This window comes from Callorhinchus milii, unplaced genomic scaffold (genome assembly GCF_018977255.1).
Source record: "Callorhinchus milii isolate IMCB2004 unplaced genomic scaffold, IMCB_Cmil_1.0 Scaffold20, whole genome shotgun sequence".
NCBI classification, from domain to species: domain Eukaryota; kingdom Metazoa; phylum Chordata; class Chondrichthyes; order Chimaeriformes; family Callorhinchidae; genus Callorhinchus; species Callorhinchus milii.
The window spans coordinates 6,480,945-6,487,623 of record NW_024704761.1 but is presented as its reverse complement, the minus strand read 5'-3'; the positions used below and the strand labels follow the sequence as shown (position 1 = coordinate 6,487,623).

The following is a 6,679-nucleotide window of genomic DNA, read 5'->3' as shown; positions in this document are numbered from 1 at the left end:
TAGTTTTTTTTTCCCGTCCGTAATGATTTCCTTTTCAAGCTGTAGAGAATGCTGTAAATTGCTGCTTTGGGCTGAAAGTTGAATTCTCTTGCAATTTTCTTTAATTTCTTTGATTTCAGATTTCTATAGTCATTGAAATGCCAATCCCAAAGTAAAGTACGTCCTCACAATGTGAAAGCTACTATACAAATGCAATTAGCCTGCTGCTGCTGCTGCTGTTGTTGTAAAGACACAGGGAGCCAATGGATGTGAGTTAAGAACCTGCTTCATTTAATAATAGTAATAATAATCCTTGCATTTGATATAGCGCTTTTCATGTCTTCTAGACGTCTCAAAGCGCTTCACAGAATAGACTGTAAAATGAATTGACTGTATATTTGTGGGCAAAATGCAGCAGCCAATTGCGCACAGCAGCATCCCACAAACAGTCGTGGATTGAAACGACCAATTTATTAATGTTTTTTTACTTGGGTATTATTATTAGGCTTGTAGAGTAAGGAAACTTGCCCAAGGTTTCGCCCTGCCGGGAATCGAACCCAAGTCTCTGGAATCAATTTAAAGAGAGTAATTGTTTTTGAAAGTTTTGGACTACAAAATGCATGTATATGTCATTATATTAGATATAATTTATTTATCCAATATAGTTACTTTGTCTACTTATTTGCACCACCTGCCATTTCCTACCAAAGAGAATGCAAGCAACAAAAAGACCTCTGCCAATTGCTTTCAATAATTGCCTTGTATATGTAGGAAAACAGGTCATGACTTTCCTTTTACTCTTTACTCTCTCCACTTTACTTTACCCTTTACTTCCAAACACTCCAACAAACCAAGCCCACAGAGCAGAGTGGTGTTTTTACTGTGACTATCTCCTTAGAGCCTCTGCTGTTAATCAGCCTTCAGCCATATTTTGTCTTTGATCAGTTTGCAATGTTAGGTTTTTGTTTGCCAAATTTTACCTCGAAGGGCATTGAAATAAAAGCAGATTGCACTCAAAATACTCTGGAAAATGGACAACTGTGTGGGGCACATTTGAAGCTCTTCACTTGTTGGTGTGGAACTCGTTCCCTTGAAAGGGAAATGCCAGCTTTGAGCACAGACTGTCCCAGTAACTGAACCCAATTGCCAGCCTCTCTCCTCCTGTGGCTAATGTAATCCCCTGTTAAAATGATTTGTTTTTCACTAACTCTGTTGGCCCTGAACACATTTCTGAGTATCTAATGTATTCATTCAGTAGGAATAAATCCAAGAATTTGTGTGGTGTATAAATGCTGGCAATTGACTGGTTAGGCAGAATGGCCTGTTTCCGTGCTGTAATGTTCTATGTAATCCTGTGTAAATGCCAAAGAATTCTGATTTGATTCCTATCTCCCTAAATGGGGAATCTTTACAAATTGAGTTGAGGCTGAAACAGCATTGCTTGTGATGTGCCAAATTGATCAAATATCTTTATAACGCACCCCATGAATGCAATGATTGTTTTCATTGAGTGTGCTTTTTTTCTGTTTTTTTAGATTATTCCCATAACTGGCTGGTTTGGCAGTGAGATCAAAGGAACATGAGAGCCTGAGAAAATATGTAAGTGAAATTTGAAGCAGATTTAGTGCTGAGATTTTACTGAGGAGGTTTTAAATCGCATTGATATTTCTATGTTCAGTGGATTGTTTTCAATTTGAAGACATGAGTTCTTTGATATTTTTTTAAAGACGTGTAATCGGTTTCATCAAACGGAGAGTGCCAAAGCTGTCCTCCAAATTAGTATTGCTATGTAGTATCTTCATGTTGTTTTCACTGAAGCTAAAGGAAGAAAGGTCAAAGCATATCTGAGGACTCGTGCTTTCAGGTCCATTCAGTGCATTAGGCTTTACTTACCTCTGCTGCTGTGATGCACTCGACTTAAACTTTCAAAGTTTAAACCGATAGCTAACAGCATATTATGCTTATTCTGACATTCAGCCCTGTCTTCTCCATATTAATATTGGTGGGGAGAAATATGTATCTGGGTTGAGATTTTCTCTATTTATGCATGTGGGTTTGTGGAGTCATGTAGCGTATTGGTTAGAGCATTAACTCATGGACAGGGTGAAGATTTGGCAAGTTTCCTTACTCCAAAAACCTCTGTTTAACATTAAGTAGGAGCCCAATTTTTAGTCTATCGGATCGCTTTTCTGAGGGTAATAATGCCTTCACGACTGTTTGTGCGACATTGCTGTGCGCAATTGGCTTCCACGTTTCGCCCACAAAATATCCAATCAATTCACTTTACAGTATATTCTGTGAAGCTCTTTGAGATGTCTCGAAGACATGATAAGATTCTATTTCAAATGCAAGGATTATTATTATAAAGTTTCCAAATTACAACCAATTCTGTGTGCAATCTTACATTTTAATGCAAATATGTCCATCACTAAAGAAGTATGCAGAGTCATACTGTGCAATGTTTAAACTTTGAAGGCTGTGGATAGCAATAAGTACTCAAATAGTTATAAAATGATTATCCATCACTCATCGCACTGCTGAAGATTGTTAACGTTACTTTTTTTTCAGTCTGGATTTGCCAAAGTACGCTGAACCTCAAATATTTTTATTCTTTGGTTGTGACAAGTAATTTATCACTTTGCGGGAAACAAATTGTTTCACAAATGTGAAATTACATATTGCTTTTTTTCCTCCCCCCTCCCCCAATTTTTCTCTCTCTCCCATTTGATACTCCAATGTCACAGTCTTCTTCTGCAACTAAATGTGTAGGCAGCCAACCTGCTCCCAGGCTTCAGTAACATTGCTCTTGAGCTGGGTGCGAGGAAACTTGCAAAAGTACCACAGAACCAAAGAACTTTACGACACAGAAGGAGGTAATTTCACCCATTGTGATTGTACTCTTTATAAGACTCATTTTTTTCTGTCCCATTTCCCCGCCCTCAACACTTTAAATGATTTAATCAGTTCCCTTGTGTCGGGTAAGGGCTTTACCCTCTAACTGATGTTACTCCCTCTACTTGTATTTGACTAGGTTTGAAGTGATTGATGGTTCCATCTCTGTAACGCACTCAGTGATTCCTCTGCAAACCTCAGTGAGTTGTGTAATAGTATTTATAATGACACGAGTAGATGTTATAACTCGATGTACTAATTAGTTCACTAGTTCTAGGGGTTGTAAATGAGTTCAGATTATACAATAGGTTAAGTACAGACAAGCCTACTCATATGCATATCCAAATGTTCCTCTTGTCTCACGTCCTTTGCATCAATTTCATTTCAAAATGAAATATTTGCAACTATGATAATTGGATGCATTTGAATCCCATTTGCATCCAGCAATTTGTTCACGGGCTCACGTGCAAAGCGACTTCTATTTATACCTCCTTGCTCTAAACAAGCTCTCCTGCCCTCAGTTCCACAGGGCAGGGCAGTGAAAATGGTAACATTGCTCCAAAATGTAAGTGGAACTTCTCTGTAACCTTCGGAAGCAACACTGCGTTTTAGCTAATGTACCTGTTTTTGTATCTGCTGTTACCCTCAACTCTCCTACCATCTCGTTCCTTTCCTTTGGCCACTACAGAGTTATTGCGGTAGACATTGTTGGGGTCCTTTTACAAGTTGATGACGAGGAATGCACTCTCACCGACAATTGTACTTTTGACATCGACTAGGTGCTGCGTCCAGGGTTGATGTAGTAGGCAGGATACTTTTTTCAAAAAAAATAAAACTCAAATTATTTTGTGAGGGAAAAAACATGTTTAATATACATTTAATCCGAAAGTTATAATATTATTGTTATTTGGTCTGGAAGTTAGAAATTGTTGGAAAAGGTTTAATAAGACATTTGTAACCGTTGTGGATTGTCTATAGTGAAAGCTGTGTGTTTATTATATTGCAAATTCTATTTGAAGACTAGCGCTGTTCTATGTTTAAGGTTTCAATTTAAATGATTTTCCGGCTAGTTCAGATATGTACTTAATCTGACAGATAATATTCTGCGGCATTTTCTTTAGTGATTCAATCTTTCAGTCACCAGATTGCTTTCTGTTGCTTGAATTAGGATTTTAATACCTATTTTCTGTGTGTATTTTTTCAAAAAAAAGTTTAATGTGAAACTGAGTTCAGTGATGGTCTTGTGTTTCAGTTTCTATCCATTTTCTTCAAAAAAATATAAGAGGCATTCACCGCTTAAGAGGTTAATGGAGGTATTTGTTGTCTGTATCTTTCTGTCTGAGATAAGATAAAATTGAAAGAAAGAAGGAAAGAAGGAAAGAAGGAAAGAAAGAAAGAAAGAAAGAAAGAAAGAAAGAAAGAAAGAAAGAAAGAAAGAAAGAAAGAAAGAAAGAAAGAAAGAAAGAAAGAAAGAAAGAAAGAAAGAAAGAAAGAAAGAAAGAAAGAAAGAAAGAAAGAAAGAAAGAAAGAAAGAAAGAAAGAAAGAAAGAAAGAAAGAAAGAAGCTGAGAGTCTGTCACAACAGAACCACAGAACCTCCAGTTGAAAAGTATGAGTTCTGCGTTGAAATATATCAGAGATTCGTTCCTCACTGTTAGGTCCATTGCTTGAACAAAAAAAAATTGGCTTTTTTTGTAAGAAAAAATAATTGATGGAAATGCACACGGTTTCTGTTGGCTTCAGCAAGCTCGACATTTGGAAGGCTTTGAACTTCTCTGAGCGACTGACAATCCAGAACATAATGAAACAATTTTTATTTTTTCTTCTTCTGTATATAAAGTCGCAATTTAGCACATCAATATTCCTAGCAGTTGGCATCATTGCGATCTTTTTTGAGATTCTGGTTAATTCTGAAAATAAAGCAATTCAGAATGTTTTTTTATATATAATATAAATATATAAGTCTGGGGACATTTGTCTTGAGACGCGGATTTCTGTTCAGGTTTGTTTTTAATCATAAGTAATCTTTGAAAGCCAGAAGCACTCAGAGACTGAGCTCTGTTTTATGTGGGTTTCATTTGTTTTCTCTCCTTCATCTTTCTTCCTCTCCAATCTCCTCCCTCCCAGGAAGGAAGGAAGGAAGGAAATAGTCTTCACCCAATATATCCCAGATGACTGGATTGAGATCTTACTGTATGGGAATTACAGTCCGAAACCACATCCTTTTAATTCCCCCTCCCTCCCCCCTCCCCTTTTCTTCCCCCTCGAAGCATACCAGAATATAGACAACTCCACCCATCCCTCAGACTCTTCTGCAATCAAATAGGATTTTCCAAACAAAATGAACCCTTACAGCAACGAGGATTTGGGGCTTTCATTTATTTACCCTTCCCACCTACCCAAAAAAAAGAACTGTCCTCTGGAGATATTGCTGTTGCTGTTGAGAGGACAGGGGTTTAAGTGGTTTACTCTTTAAAAAAACAAGAGTTTCCGTGCTTTTCAATCATCTTATTCTCCCGAAAATACCCGCCTTGTGATTTCTCACTGTTGAAAGTGGCTCATAACTTTTTTGCCCGTAAGGTAACGAGTTATTGCTTCCCTGTGGTTGCACCACTACAACAAAAACAACTTGAATTTCTATAACGGCCCCTCATGCTGGGTAGTGTCCCGGAGAGCTTCACAGTGACGGAGTCTGACAACAGAAGAGTTCAGTCTCCTTGCAGAGTTCCTCTGATCCTTTGCTTCCCTTTGGATCTGTGTTCCCGAAGATTGCAGTTTTACTCCTGCTCCATCACATCTTTTGTACACAAGACGTGTGCTTCACAGTGTTGCCAGGCATTGCGAATGCACAACAGCAATCCAATCCGCAAGCCTAGGCTAATATTCAGGAACCATAAACCGAGGTCCCGTCTGCCTGTTCGAGTGGACGTTAAAGATCTTGTGGTACTGTTCGAAAAGACAAGGGAGTTTCTCCCTGTGTCCTTACCCCCAACCCACCTCCCCCCAAAAAAAGAATTGGTCACTCACTCCATGGCTGTTTGTGGGACACTGCTGTGCTCAAATTGGCTAAGATTCACAGTTGATCAACTTTGCAGTATAATCCTATGAAGCACTTTGAGGCGTCTCCCAGCCAGCACTCTATCAAATGCAAGGATTATTACTAATTCAAATCAATGTGCAGTTTAGCTGAGAATAGTGCTGGAGTTTCATTTTATCACGTTCCTGAAAATGCCAACAGCAGCTGCTGTGTTCACCACATCTGTGACCGGATTAGTCAATTGTCAAGTTTCATAGGGCAAATATTTACCAAAATTTCCATGTTACAACTTGTAATAGTCGAGAGACTAATCTGACAATCTCGAAAGGTAATGAGTCATTGAAGAACATTTCATGGGCGCTCTTGTTTTCAAGCTTAAAAATCACAAGGAATGCACTCTTCACTTAACTAACATTTTGAAAAGCGACATGGAAACATTTCCAAATAATAAGGGTTTTTTTTAAGGGAAAAGGTCTTGCGTAATCAAGCGATAAATTTTGGCCGTCAAACCCGGAGATTGCAGAGTAATGACTATTTGTTTAAGGGAATGTTGAAGACAAGCACATCCATAGGTGAATACAGATTTTTCCATCAAGCAGCCTTTCCTTTCGTAACTCGTAACAGGTCACTTATCAATCTCGTCATATCACACCTCTTACACAGCAACACTGGAACATTTTCCCACCTGTAGCCTTTTTTTTGCCCTCGAGTGCAAGCAGTACTCTCTGTTTTTGTCGTTCCCATTGCAGAGAACCGCCGAGCTGACAGTTTC

The 6,679-nt window shown here is 38.4% G+C and overlaps 1 long non-coding RNA gene across 2 annotated transcripts; it reads left to right on the top strand.

Moving 5' to 3' along the window:
- The first annotated feature begins 219 nt into the window (after positions 1-219).
- LOC103175492 lies at positions 220-4,246 on the top strand. 2 transcript variants are annotated; one of them, XR_487493.1, is made up of 5 exons: positions 220-248; positions 1,515-1,578; positions 2,724-2,852; positions 3,011-3,071; positions 4,220-4,246. It is a non-coding gene; the product is annotated as an uncharacterized LOC103175492 (long non-coding RNA). The 2 variants fall into 2 exon arrangements; XR_487494.1 differs by having other exon boundaries at positions 4,215-4,242.
- Positions 4,247-6,679: the final 2,433 nt, after the last annotated feature.